A 14,980-nucleotide genomic window follows, 5' to 3' on the forward strand; every position below is an offset into this window, starting at 1 on the left:
GTTGCCACTTGGTTAAAACCCCATCCCTGCAGCACTTTATAAAGTCAACCCCGATTTTTGGAAAACCTCTGCACTGCAGTATTATGAGATTTATAGCTGAAAGACACTAATGATTGAGTCACCAAACCGCTGAAGATCCGTGAGAAGGGGTGCAGATCTATTCCTGTACTGACCGCTACTGAGTGACCTCAACAGAACTGAACCGCCATGTTTTGGTCCACAGGGAGTTAAGCATTAATAAAACACAACAGCTATTTAGACGACTGGTGTTGTGGCACGTTGTTCCACACGCTCAACGGAGCGTCTACAGATCCCCCCCAAAAAACACAACAAAACATCAGAGGTGTTACACCCCGAAGCCGAAAGGAGGAAAACGAGAACATTTTCCAGCCCAGTAGAAAAATCCGATTGTTTCAGAAAGCGCTCATGGTGCTCGCTTCTGATGGGGTGCGTCACAAACGATTAGCATCAGTTAGCATGCTAAAGCACGGATGACCACGTACAATACTGAGAATGCCCCCTCTCGCCGATGTCAGTTATAGCTTTTTAAGCCCGACAAATAGAACCGACGTATACGCATTAGACAGCCGGCTACACTTTCAACCGAGTATATTTTATTCCTGGTACTTGGTGCCTGTCAGAAGACATTAGACTCGAGCAGACAGAAGAGAACTGGGAGTTATTGTTTATTCCTTGCTGTTGGCGTGAAATTGATTCTTTTCTCTCCCTTGGCGTATTCTCTAAACGCGATCAATACGAGAAGATCAGAAGCACAATTCTGTTACACACCACATTTGCACACACCACAGAGACTAAAGGCACCTTGCGGTTGAGGAACCGGAGGAAAATTCATTCGCTTTCATGAACTGGAGAAAGTTTGGTTGCATCAGTTTACAATGAATCTTTGATGTACAAATTGTCCCTGACCATCACAGTTGAGGTGAACTCGGTCAACCCATCAGTTCTGTCCTTTATCTAATAGTATCGGTAACTGACCTCAGGCACAGGAGGGATGGTGGGCTTCTTGCTAAGAAAGCTTGAAGTAGTTGGTGATGCAATTTCGAGGCCTTTCCAGGAGTCATATCATGCAACAAAAAAAAAAATGAATAATATATATATATATATATATATATATATACTGTATCTATATACAGTATTGACTCTTTTGAAATATGTGTTTGTAGATTACTGTGTTCAAACCCTAAAAAAGCTGCAAAAATAGCTCCTTCAGAAATATTCAAGGTTGTGACATAACACGGATGGACAGGGCTCCAAAAAAAACATTTTTTTTTTTATCCAATTTGTGTCCAATTGTCCATATCCATTTTTAAAAAAATCTATTTTGGGCAAAAAATTGCTTGTTACGAGGTTTAGTTCCCATTTAATGGCACAATAGAGAGCCTAAGTCTCGCCTCTCCGCTTCCGGCTCATGGAACCTTATTTCGGAAAAAATATGAATGGTAGTCAATGGCGAGAGACAACTTATCTTTTTATTCCGTCTGAACTGTCCCCTCAATTACACATATGATGTTTGTCAATTTAAAAGATAATTCTGAAAGTCAAAAACGTCACAGTTTGTCATACAACAGAAGAGTAACATTTAGTTTTATGTGAAAATCGCTCTGTGAACTACATCTCCCGGAAAGCGAAACGAGATCCGCTGCTCGTGTGAGTGCAGTCTGGTACAAAACACTCAGGTAGGACGGCGTAACGTTACGATTATAACGTAAGACTGTAGAAACAATGACAGACAGCCTCAGTAAAGTTAGCTTCATTCATTGAGAGAAAATGTGTGCCTTTGGGGTTTGTAGTCTTTGTAATTATGTATTTTCACAGTCTTATACCTCAACGGTTTTACATCAGACTGCGACTTTCTTTACTTTAAAATGTATCTTTTAAATTGACAAACATCATATGTGTAATTCAGGGCACAATTCAAACGAGATCAAAATATTTGTTGTCTCTCGCCATTGACTACCATTCAATATTTTACCGAAATAAGGTCCCATGGTGGTCGACTGGAAGGGGAGGGACTTAGGCTCTCTATTCACCCTTCGCAGGGAGTTTGATTGACATACGATCTGACCAATCATAACCTCCCATCCACCGAATCCTCCATTTTGTCCGATAAAGCGGTCAGGAGCCAGTAGTAGATTAATGTCGGTGGATTTGAACTTGAAAAACGGTGTGTCCTGATGTCTGTTCGCGGTTGAAACAACATTCCTTCTGATGTTCATTCATGTTAATTATAAATTAACTTGAAGGAAGAGATGATCGGTTCACGAGCAGCTTTAACTGAGGCGCTACAACGATCTGTCGCGACACATCAAAGAGCCACAAAAACTTTTTTGTTTAAATTTCTTTTAAAAAGGGCCAAGTTCGGCATTATATGGCAAAATAACACATTTAAACACGCTTTCCAGACTTTCGTCAATGGTAGTAGATTTTACATTATTGTTAGTCTGGATGCCAGCCCGAACTCCGCCCACAACATTTTTTGGTCAGGAAGTTCGGTCTGGACTCGATCCATTGAGGAGTAATTATGATCGGTCAAAAAATGATCGGGCCAATCAAATTGCCAGGGCGGGCTTTATACGATGATGGACAGATGATCTGCATGGACGTAATCATCACGTTATCAAAGAGCGCTAACTGGTTTCCTTCAAAGATGACTGCAGCTGGAGAATTGAGATGCATAGATTCCGCTGTTGTGAAATAAATCGATAGCGCATTCATTTTAATAGACAAACAGAAAACTGCAATCAAGGCATTTGTCGATCGGAAAGATATTTTTGCCGTCCGTCCTACATGATTCGGGAAAAGTGTAACTTATCAGCTGGCTCTGACGGTCGCTAAGTTAAGAAGATGGGATGTAATGAAAAGCCTGTGGTCGTCGTGGTTTCTCCTTTGGTCGCACTCATGGAGGACCAAGTAAAAAAAGCAACACTCGTTATTTAACTTCTAAAATAAGTAAGTTCTGTAGTTGACAACTGTATGGAAAGTAGTTGACTTACTGCGTTGCTCTGATTGGTTGTAGGTTTACCGACAATCCAATTGAGTGCAGAGTTTTTTTTTATTTTTTTTTTTTTATTCCTGGTTCGGTTAAGACACGCCTCATAATCAAAGCCCTATGGAGCAGTTTCAGACTCATATTCCAACAAGAATATGAGTATGATGAAGTCAGGATAACTCAAGGATAAGGCCACTTTTCAACTGAATAATGACTCTTTAGTATTGTCTTTTTAGGGCTGCTTTACAGCAGAATTGAATTCTGTTTTGAATCATTATTTTCTAGGGGTTCAACATTGAATCATTATTTTCTAGGGGTGTAACAATATATTGCAATTAAAAAAAGGGTAACACTTTATAATAACTGCACGCTATTAATCATTAGTTAAGCATGAGTAAACAGTTAATTCATCATTTGTAAAACATTAATAGACATTAATAAGCAGTTTATAAATATAGCTATAAATGCTTTTTTATTGCTTCATAAGCATATCTATAATGCGTTTAATAATTGTATTTTCATACTTTGTTAATGATCAATTAATAATTTCTAAATGAAGTATAGCATTATTTACAAACCAGTTGTTTAAGAGTTGTCAGTCATTCATAAGATCACTTAGAAAGTGTAAGTAAATATAGTAAATACAGGTAGTTATAAAGCATTTAGTAGTGGTTAGTTAACTATTTTTGTGAGCTAATCTAAAGTGAGGACTATTCATGCTTTGTAAAGCATTTATAAAGGCGATTTAAAGGCTCATCAATCTTCTAAACAGTAAAAAGTAACAAACACAACGCAGTGATGCAGAACATAGAAATATTTAACAGCCTTTAAAAATGCTTTACAAGGCATGAATAGTCCTCACTTTAGATGAGCTCACGAACATAGTCAACTGACCACTACTAAATGGTTTATAATAGCATCGCAGTATCGAGTATCGCAATAATATCATATCTTAAGTTCAGTATCGTTACTCCCCTGTAAATGCAACTTTGAAACAAGCTGTATGTATTAAGTGTTATATAAATAAAATGACTTGACTTGATTTGACACTTTAACAGCAGAGTTGAAAGCACTGAGCACATGGTGATCTAAGGCCACATGCATTTCCATCCTATCTTTAACAATGTCACACCCTCGGAGATGTCTACACTCGCCCTGAATTTCTACTATGGGAAATTAAAGTGTCCAACATACAAGAAGAGTCTGAAAATAGTTACTAGTTTCTGCACATATGATAAAAGCATCAATAATGTGCACTTTGATTCAATTCTCGCAACTGTTTTATTGCGTATCCTGTTGAATTCAGTGAGTCAGTCTCTCATTTGTGCTGTGAGCTTTTATCCTCGGTACCAGCCCACAAACTAGGCCACAGAGATTAACCCTGCGATTCCACTGCTATAAATAAACACCATCCAGCAGAACATACTGTATTTTCATAGAGTGTCATTCTTGTTTAAACCATAGGGATTTTTATGGGGAGGTTTTGATTAAACTCAATCGCCTTCATGTGTAAATATGGCAGCTGTCTTTAATGTTTATATAATCTTCATGTAATATCTTGTGTGCACTTGACTGATTGACAGATTCATTGCTACGCCAAAAAGCAATGAAATGCTACAGTAACTAAATTGTAAATTCCAAGTATTCTGAAGTCATATGAGAGCTTTGTGCAATAAACAGACTGAGATTTAAAGTTGTTATTCATTGACAATCTGTCTCGCCAGAGAGCCGTTAACTCCAGAACCACTGCAACAGAATCAGTGAATCACTGAGTTGAGCTTGAAGTCCGCATCGAACCACTGCAACCAGATCAGTGAATCATCAAGTTGAGCTTGAAGACCGCATCGAACCACTGCAACCAGATCAGTGAATCATTGAGTTGAGCTTGAGGACCGCACCGAAGCACTGCAACCGGATCAGTGAATCATTGAGTTGAGCTTGAAGACTGCCTCGAACCACTGCAACCGGATCAGTGAATCATTGAGTTGAGCTTGAAGACCGCATCGAAGCACTGCAACCAGATCAGTGAATCATTGAGTTGAGCTTGAGGACTGCCTCGAACCACTGCAACCGGATCAGTGAATCATTGAGTTGAGCTTGAAGACCGCATCGAACCACGGCAACCGCATCAGTGAATCATTGAGTTGAACTTGAAGACCGCATCGAACCACTGCAACCGGATCAGTGAATCATTGAGTTGAACTTGAAGACCGCATCGCACCACTGCAACCGGATCAGTGAATCATTGAGTTGAGCTTGAAGACCGCATCGCACCACTGCAACCGGATCAGTGAATCATTGAGTTGAGCTTGAAGACCGCATCGAACCACTGCAACCGGATCAGTGAATCATTGAGTTGAGCTTGAAGACCGCATCGCACCACTGCAACCGGATCAGTGAATCATTGAGTTGAGCTTGAAGACCGCATCGAACCACTGCAACCGGATCAGTGAATTATTAAGTTGAGCTTGAAGACCGCATCGAACCACTGCAACCGGATCAGTGAATCATTAAGTTGAGCTTGAAGACCGCATTAAAGCATTGCAACCAGATCAGTGAATCATTAAGTTGAGCTTGAAGACCGCATCGAACCACGGCAACCGCATCAGTGAATCATTGAGTTGAGCTTGAAGACCGCATCGAACCACTGCAACCAGATCAGTGAATCATTGAGTTGAGCTTGAAGACCGCATCGAACCACTGCAACCAGATCAGTGAATCGAGTTGAGCTTAAAGACCGCATCGAACCACTGCAACCAGATCAGTGAATCATTGAGTTGAGCTTGAAGACCGCATCGAAGCACTGCAACCGGATCAGTGAATCATTAAGTTGAACTTGAAGACTGCCTCGAACCACTGCAACCGGATCAGTGAATCATTGAGTTGAACTTGAAGACTGCCTCGAACCACTGCAACCGGATCAGTGAATCATTGAGTTGAGCTTGAAGACCGCATCGAACCACGGCAACCGCATCAGTGAATCATTGAGTTGAACTTGAAGACCGCATCGCACCACTGCAACCGGATCATTGAATCATTGAGTTGAGCTTGAAGACCGCATCGAGCCACTGCAACCGGATCAGTGAATCATTGAGTTGAACTTGAAGACCGCATCGAGCCACTGCAACCGGATCATTGAATCATTGAGTTGAGCTTGAAGACCGCATCGCACCACTGCAACCGGATCAGTGAATCATTGAGTTGAGCTTGAAGACCGCATCGAACCACTGCAACCGGATCAGTGAATCATTAAGTTGAGCTTGAAGACCGCATCAAACCACTGCAACCGGATCAGTGAATCATTAAGTTGAGCTTGAAGACCGCATCAAACCACTGCAACCGGATCAGTGAATCATTAAGTTGAGCTTGAAGACCGCATCAAACCACTGCAACCGGATCAGTGAATCATTAAGTTGAGCTTGAAGACCGCATTAAAGCATTGCAACCAGATCAGTGAATCATTAAGTTGAGCTTGAAGACCGCATCATTGAAAAGAGTTTCCAAAGAATGACTCATTCAAATCACTCTTTAGGGAAAATGGATTCAATCAGCAAATAACAGAATCCACAGTTCCCTATTCCAGTCTTGCTCACAGGGGGTTGTGTGGATCGGTCTGATTAAATAACCTTATTTACACAGCTCTTCAACAGCTCAATGTGACATGGAGAGGCATGAATGACCTTCTGAACACGCTAGTTCTTGTCATCCTTCAGTTAATGCAGTCGCCCCAAAATCATTTGGACACTTAAGGCACATGTAAACATGTTTGAAGGTCACTGCATTAGAAACAAAATATAATAACAAGGGAATCTGCAAACAAATGTCAGGGTTTGATGAGGGATACGGCAAGGAAAGGGGGCTTTTATTTGACCAAAAAAATTAAACAAAACAATCAAAATAATGCTTCTTCTGTTAAAATATAATTCTTTTCACAACAGGTTTTCATTAACTGTCAGTTTGCCAAAAAATTTTACCGCATGAAACCTGGAGAAACCATAACAATGTCATTCAATCTATTCTAACTTGAATATAGGAAATATGAAATGGCATATATCAACTGGATTGTTTGTTGTGTTGCTTTATGTATATCCATTGATCGATCTCTCAAACGATCACTCATCTGTGTCCTTTATGATGTCACATGGTCTCATATTGATTGATGATAGTAATCAAACGCTCTCATTAATGCATTAATGGGAACTCTGCTGCTTCCCAGAACCGGCTAATGACCTGTATTTGGGAAGACGAAGAAAGAGAGTCCGCTCCTCAGATTAATATTACACAGCCGACATCCCAGCTGACAGGGAACGCTCTCAGAACACGTGCTGGCTTTCTGCCACGGTTCTCTCAAAGTTATCAAAAAAACGTTCCAGTAACATTAATAGAGTCTCCGTTAAATGTTGTCTGGTCTCTAATAATGGTCTCAAAACATAAAAATCACTTAAATGGATAGTTCACTTTGAAATTAATTTTTGATATGTTTTAGCTTACCTCAAGGGCATCCAAGATGTAGGTGTCTTTGTTTCCACTGTATTTTCAATTTTGACATTTTTCGGTCAAACCGGTGTTGTCTGTCAGTCATATAATGTATGGGGGTCCGCCTCAAAGAGCATGCACAGATAAGTCAAAATTAAACATGATTTAATGACTCGTGAATGTAAGTACACATTGATGGCCTAAGACACGAAACGAGCGGTTTGTGTGAGAAAACGAACAGTATTTATATAGTTTTTACCTCTTGTTAACAGCCGTCGAACTGATCTGAATCAGATGTTCAACTGAACCGAACTGAACCGTCTCCAACATTGCGCCGGAAGTGATCTCTCGCGCTTCTACGTCACGCAATGTTTACACTGAGATTTCGGGAGTTTTACCTTTTACTAAACATATTTAAATCAAAATCGTCTTCCATTGCGATTTCTCGTATATCAAAATATGTTATGTTTAGTTACAATTTACAATTTTGATCAAAATTTTTTTGGAAGTAACATAAATTAGAAACATTGTAGTAGAACAATGAAGCAAAAAAAAAACTTTATATATATATAAACACACACGCACACACACACACATATACATAGCCTATATGAACTACTTTGACTTTACCTCAGTTCAAATTTCCAAAGAAAGATGCTAATTGGTCGTGCGAAAGACCAAGAACTATATTTATTGGTTGAGTAGATGATAGTTTTAACCAATCTGGGCATGGGGTGGGAGTAAGCATTAACAGTCATTTATGATTGGCTCAGAGGAACAAACCACACGGGTTTCTTTGACGAATCAATGCTGATCAAAACTTGATGGCGCAATCACATTCACTACGGAGCTTCTGAATGTCCAAATGCGATTAACTCGATATCACAGAAAAGCCATGAATTTCCTATTTATGGGACTTTTTAAAGCATACGGATTGGAGTAGCGGTTCAAAAGTTATTTAACATTTAAGAACAACAGTTATTTTTAGCCGCCAGCGGCCGTACAGGTCTTTAAGGGTTTAGTTCTTTGTTCTAATCGCGTTATTGAATAGTGTCTGTAAACTTCACAAAGACTGTTTAAATATTAAATGCGCGCACAGACAGATGCGCGTGCTATGTGTCCATACACTCTCGCTCCTACATTAGTAAGACTATATAGACTACTGAGATTTGTTTTATACTAATCTGTAAAACCAAAAAGACTGTTTAAATATGAATCAGGTGTGTGAACGAACGAACGCACAGATGCATAGCCTACTGTTACGAAATACATTTTTTACTATAAAATAGACATCAAATAAGCTTTAGTTAGACAAAATTTTCTGCTCATATGTTAAATATATTGTTTTGTCAAAAATAAACTAATCAACAAGCGAATGCAATGCACATATCAAAATAATGAATCCTTAACTTTGAAATATGTATTATAAAATGTTAAAATGTAACCCAATTCACAGTTTTATGTGAACGATTAGGAGGATGATTTTCAGATCATTGTGAAGCAAAAACTCAATTAGCAAAGTCTTGTGGATGCATATTTTGTATGTGTTTTGTGGCCTTATTTCAGAAACTTTCATTTTTTGTTTTTTCAATAACCACGCATAAACAATGTTCTCTCAAAAAAGGTACATACATGTTGCTCACTTATTATGGTAGCCCTGTTTGTGCTAAATATAGTGTAATTTCGCCTGTGCCATTGATATGTTTATAAGCAACTGAAAAAAAGTATGAATGTCAGGGCATGTCAGAACATCTCAAGGACCCCAAATACACCTTGGTCCCCAGGGGGTTAACGCTCGCATAACCACATTTTTAAAACATATTTAAAAAATTAAAAAAAATTTTTTTAGAAATAACGTTTTTAAGCTAAATGTTCTTAGAACATATTTTGCTTGTGTTAGCTTGCTGTCGCATCATTATAAATGCTAATCTATGCAATGAAAATAATTGTCTTATGTGGCTGGAAATATTTATTTTATTTTATATAAAGAAGTAAAATTAATGTCTAGTGATCACTTTAACGTCCCATGAGAGTTATTGTGTTTGGGAATTTTTGGTAGGGTTCACATACTACAAAATGACTGAGAATCACACCATACACACTTTACAGAGCCAGAAAAGATGGCTCTGTTCCAGCACAAAGAATCACCAGAGTAATATATTTTTTACTCCAAAGAGCCTATTGTATTTCTAAGAGCAAATCTCACATCCCATGAGTGCGTCTAAAAAAGCATCTGACCTTCACTTTTCTCTGTCAGTCCGGATGAGGCCAATTGATCTAAATCCTCTCAATACCAGACACTTCAAAACACCTCCTGTCTCAAGCCCACAAGCAACCCACGGAGGAATCACGTTCCACGAAAGCAGGCTCGTGTATGACACAGACAAACTATCCACCAACGCTCAGAATGACAAGCAATGCCACCATTTGTCACCCATCATGCCTCTGGGATCTGCATCCGAGACGTGGCGTGCACCACAATTGTGCATCTGTGGGCATCTAATGCAGGATTGCTCTCTCGAGTCAGTCTAGACCGTACGCCACGTTCCCATTTGTGGGAGAGGCCTAAATGGACGGCTAGTCCACCAACAGACAACGAGCTGATCGATGATGTCACTCAAGACCCCACAGCAAAACCATTGAGCCATTAACAGTGCACATCTGTCTCAGCTGAAGGATATATTACATTATTTAGCGTTTATATTTCAGCTTTAATATATCGGCCACATTCACTTATCGAGTCGATAACTAAAACGATAGTTACAAATTATCTTATATAGACCGAGACCGATATGGAGACCGATATATCGTGCATCCCTATGCAGTAGTGACCAAAAGTGATGTCCGGAGAGAATATATGTTTTTAATGACCCTACAAGTTTGATTTAATCATCAAAATGACGAAAAGGTTTTTTATGTATTTAAATATTTTAAAAATGAGTGGATAATAAAACTGTAAACTTGGTTAAGGTATTTATCTGGCAAAGTTGTTTGGCAAAACTACAGCTGCAGGTTTTATTTTACTTTGCAAAAAAAAAAAATGCATCGAAAATCAAAAAGCATGTATTGGCAACTGCATATTCAGTTAGTAATGGTTCTCTCTTTTTTTTGCATGTGTTCATAATTTCTTTGCATGACAGCCTGGCCAAAAATGTCCACACAATTTGACATGTTTATTGTGATTTCACAGTAAAACAATTGACTCCAAGCACAACTACGTAATAAAAAAAAAAACGAATAAAGGGTGAAGATATTTACCTAGGTGTTGACCTATGTTTACCTAAGATGTTTACCTACCTACCTAAAATTTACCTAGGCTGGGCGTTTTGGCCACCACTATATAAGGAGGGTGCTAAAGTGTTCTTTTGGTGCAACTATCTTGTTAAGATAATAGTGTTGGTAACCTGGTGGTCTTATTGGTGGAAATTTTCAGCAGGACTGTTGAACGGGACCAAAATCGCCCCCTATACCCATAAATAAGGCACTATATGATGGAACAGCCATGTTGTAGTGGTGTATGAAACCATAGTGGGTGTTATCGAGTCATGTCACTATCGAGTCACTCATTCAATCCCATAATGCACCTCTATATCCCATAATGCACTGTCGCGTCAAATGAATTCCCGCATCTAATCATAAGATGGCGCCCGCAACTGAATCATCCATCCATTCATTTTCCAAACCAATCGTCCAATGTGGCTACAGCATAATAATATACAGGTATAAATACCTTTTTTATTGATTATTAAATTGTTTAATTAAGGTGTTTTGCTAGTTTCCACAGCAGAATTAAAGATAATGCTTTCATTACTACTGAAACTGCCAGTTTGCTAAGTCTTAAATAATTATTAAACAGTAGAACAAACTATGCAGAAGCGGCAGCCCTTCCGGCACACGCAGAATCTGAATTCACTCACTCGTTTTCATTCACTCCATCAAGTGGACTATATTAAAGGGGTGATGAACTGAGAAATCAAATTTTCCTTGAGCTTTTGACATCTAAGAGGTCATCATATTATAAGAATATCCTGTAAGTTTCAGAACTGAAAACGTCCTTGTTAGTCCAATAAAAGCTTTTATTTACACCAGCCTCTGAAAACGTCTCGTTTTGAAAAGTGGGAAACTATGACGTCGAAGGGGTTAAAACACCACCCCCGCAGAAGAAGATCAACGCCTACTTCAACACGGCCATTTAGCCCCGCCCACCGATTCTCGCATTACATGCATAGCTAAGTAGCCTAACTTACATGCCTACCTCGTGATGACAAACCGGATCGAGCTACCGAGCAATACAGAATATTGTGCAGTGCCTGGTTGTGAAAGAAGACAGTCGCTGCATAAGCTTCCTCTGGATTCCAATAGGACTGCATGGATAAACTTTATTTTTAATGACGTTCCAGCTGATGAGGGTAAAACATCGTCGTCTGTTCGCTTCATTTCACTGAGGATTGTTTTGTAAACAAGACTGGATTTGGAGACAGATTAAGAGTAAAGAACGGTGCTGTGCCGTCTATATTGGATCTGACAGGAATTGTGCAACACACGGACTCTGGGTCGAACATGTGGGCGAATCCGGTTGCCGTTTGACAACATTGGACGTTTTCCCCCACATACACCGACGGGTGAGTGAAACTCATTATAATATGCAAAACTGTTATCCAGTCACAGCAGTGGGCGTTTATTTCCAAGTCTTCAGTGCGACACGCCCATAAAAACCGACCGTTTTTCAGGAAGGCTCACAACTTGGGTACAAAATAGCTTATTACTTAATCAATTTGATGTTTTTGATTGCAAAAACCAAGCGAACGTCTTAAGTTGACCTCAGACAACAATATAATAACATTTTAAAAGCCAGTTCATGACCCCTTTAATGTAGCGAATAGTGAATGAGGGCGATTTCAAACAGAGCCTCTGACTTCCGTTCTTTGACTGGTTGGAGAAAAAATCAGCAGGAAAATGGATCTTGAGGGCCAGAGTTGAGAACCCTTGGCCTAGAATTTGCAAACTAATCAATTAATGCAATGATTAACGTAATTAGCATACCATTAGTTGATTAGCCGGTTAGCTTAGTCAACAGTTTTACTTGTTTTCACTGTTAGACAGTGGGGGCGCTATTACGCAGCTTCTGAAAGAGCAAAACACAGGCGAAAAAGAAGGAGAAACAAGTGATAGCATATTTAATGCATATGTAAAATAATGTGATCATCAGCATATAAATCCAAACTGCCTAATGTTACAGAATGAAATGCCGACCAGGACAACTTTAAAAACGGAGAATTAAAACAAATACAATCTCCGTCCACACCAGCGTATTAGAATTGATCTCCGTCCACATTAAAACAACTGAAAATGTGGATCAGTTGCGCGTGCCGGTGTAAACAGTGGCTGACGAATCGGGGAAGGACACGTCATGACTGATGACACCCAATCATAGAGCCCAGTGTGAGCCTCTGCGTCAGCGTTTCTAAACTCCGTTTTGTTTCGTCTTCACTAAAATGCCCTTCGGAGATTCAAAATGCAAAACGGAGCTGCAGCGTTTCTAAACTTTTTAGGTCTTCGTTTTTTCCATTTTAGTCTGGACGGGAGGTGCAAACGTAGCAAAAGGTCTCCGTTTTTAATCAAAAACGCAGTAGTGTGGACGGGGCCTTCGAGGGTGTTTGTGGACTTGATCAACTCCATCTATGTTTTAATCATCGATAAGAATCCGATCTTTCTCAGGTTTTTGCTAAAATTTTTTGGAAGCTAAGCTAGCAGGCTCTTGTTCTGTGGAGAAAGCTGAGTAGTAGGGGTTACCATAATCTTTTTCCTGGTCATGTCCGGCCATCAATGTCCGGGATTTAGCTTTTGCTTTCTGCGGTCGCCATTCATTGTTTACATTCACACCTTTTGTTTCAATCTAACTGAATTCATTCGATTGGTGAATCTGAATGTAGTGTTTATGTGTGATCGGTTGATGTGCGTTTTAACATTGCTAAGAAAATTCGCGCTCCTCCGTGAGAGATACGAGACCAGTGTGTCTCACTGGTGTCTCTCATCGGTAATCACGCCACCGGCCTCGCGCCGTTCTCCCGCGGCCCTCACTCGTCACGCTCGCCACAGTAAACATGATGAATGGCGACGGTAGAACGCAAAAGCCGAATCCCAGACATTTTGGGCGATCTCGAAACACATTTTCGGGCAGACTCATCACGGAGACTCTTGTTGTTTAACTACTGCGCTCTGTTACCGGTAGGCGTGGCCTCCTAGGGCAGCGAAGCAAGTGCATTCTGGGAGTTGTAATCTTTCATTCAAATAAAATAATTTCACATTTCTTCTACATAAATGACCCATTTTAAATACACATTCATCTTTCCAGAGGTGAAGTATCCCTTTAAGACCAATTATTCAGCTGGCCATTTAGGTAGCGCACCGACAAGCCAATTTAGACAATATATAGTTTTGCTGCTATAAGATGTTTGTGCTTGAGATCATAGATATAATACAGATATACCAGCTCTGGTCTTCGTGACAGTACTGTAATAACTCGACGGGAAGTTGCTGATGCTCACAATTTTCTCAAATCTCTAATGACACATAATGGCTTCGGAAAACTGCTGTCGGCACTGTCATTTTGTGGCAACTGGGAGACTAAAGAGAGTTCCTCAAAGAAGGAAACGAATATCATCCTCAGAGGAGGAAAAAAAAGCAATGATGCTCTTAGCACAAAGGCAGAAATGTGGAAATGAATCCGAGCAGTGAAGGCCAGAGGTCAAAGTCTTCTATATGAAGCCCACTGCCGTTGCAGTTAATCTATAAAGCTCCATAAATTCAACACACCGTCTATTGCCTGTAGTCCTCGGTGCCCATTACCGTCAATCCGTTCCTCAGCCTCGCACCTGCATCTCTCTTCATGAAGGGTTCAAGGTCCGGCCATCTTTTTTCATCATCGTCTCTCATTGGATGAGTGAATGGCCAGTCAGAACAGCCGACTTTGGCGATGATCTCACAAACCCACAAGCCACGAGTCTTGTCACGAGTTCCTGGAATTAATTGCTCTAATTTTAAGTGATATAAGCCTCTGTTTGCTTTGCTAAACTGTGAACATCTGCCTGGACCCAGGGGCTGTTATTCGGCTGGCTATCACTTGTGTTCACTCCTATAAATAACACGGCCTGTGAGACCTGTCAGGGACCGGCCATCCATTCTCCCAGAAGCAACTGGGGCTCATGCTTAACACAACATTCAGTGCCTAACATAGGGGAAGAGCAAAAGCTGCAAACGTATAAAGAACACTACTAGTATATGTAGATAAAAAAATATATATATGAATGATATATACATATTGTCGGTAATGTTCCATATTGCATATATATTTAGCGTATGTTTAATTGTATGTGTCTTTTTTTATTAGTAGTAAGGACTCAGTTACGAAATCATTTAAGAAATGAAGTCTATTATCATAAGGATGCATATTATTAATATTTTTTTTATGGCCAATGTGGAAATTCAAAGAAA

At 39.7% G+C, this 14,980-nt stretch overlaps 1 protein-coding gene across 2 annotated transcripts in view; it reads right to left on the reverse strand.

The window, feature by feature from the left end:
- The window catches only part of b4galnt4a (beta-1,4-N-acetyl-galactosaminyltransferase 4a), a 284,111-nt gene that overhangs the window by 83,927 nt on the left and 185,204 nt on the right, over positions 1 to 14,980 (reverse strand). The gene's annotated exons all lie outside the window — the stretch shown is intronic.

The sequence above is a fragment of the Pimephales promelas genome, chromosome 25 (assembly GCF_988280905.1).
Source record: "Pimephales promelas chromosome 25, fPimPro1.hap1.1, whole genome shotgun sequence".
Classification (NCBI taxonomy): Eukaryota; Metazoa; Chordata; class Actinopteri; order Cypriniformes; family Leuciscidae; genus Pimephales; species Pimephales promelas.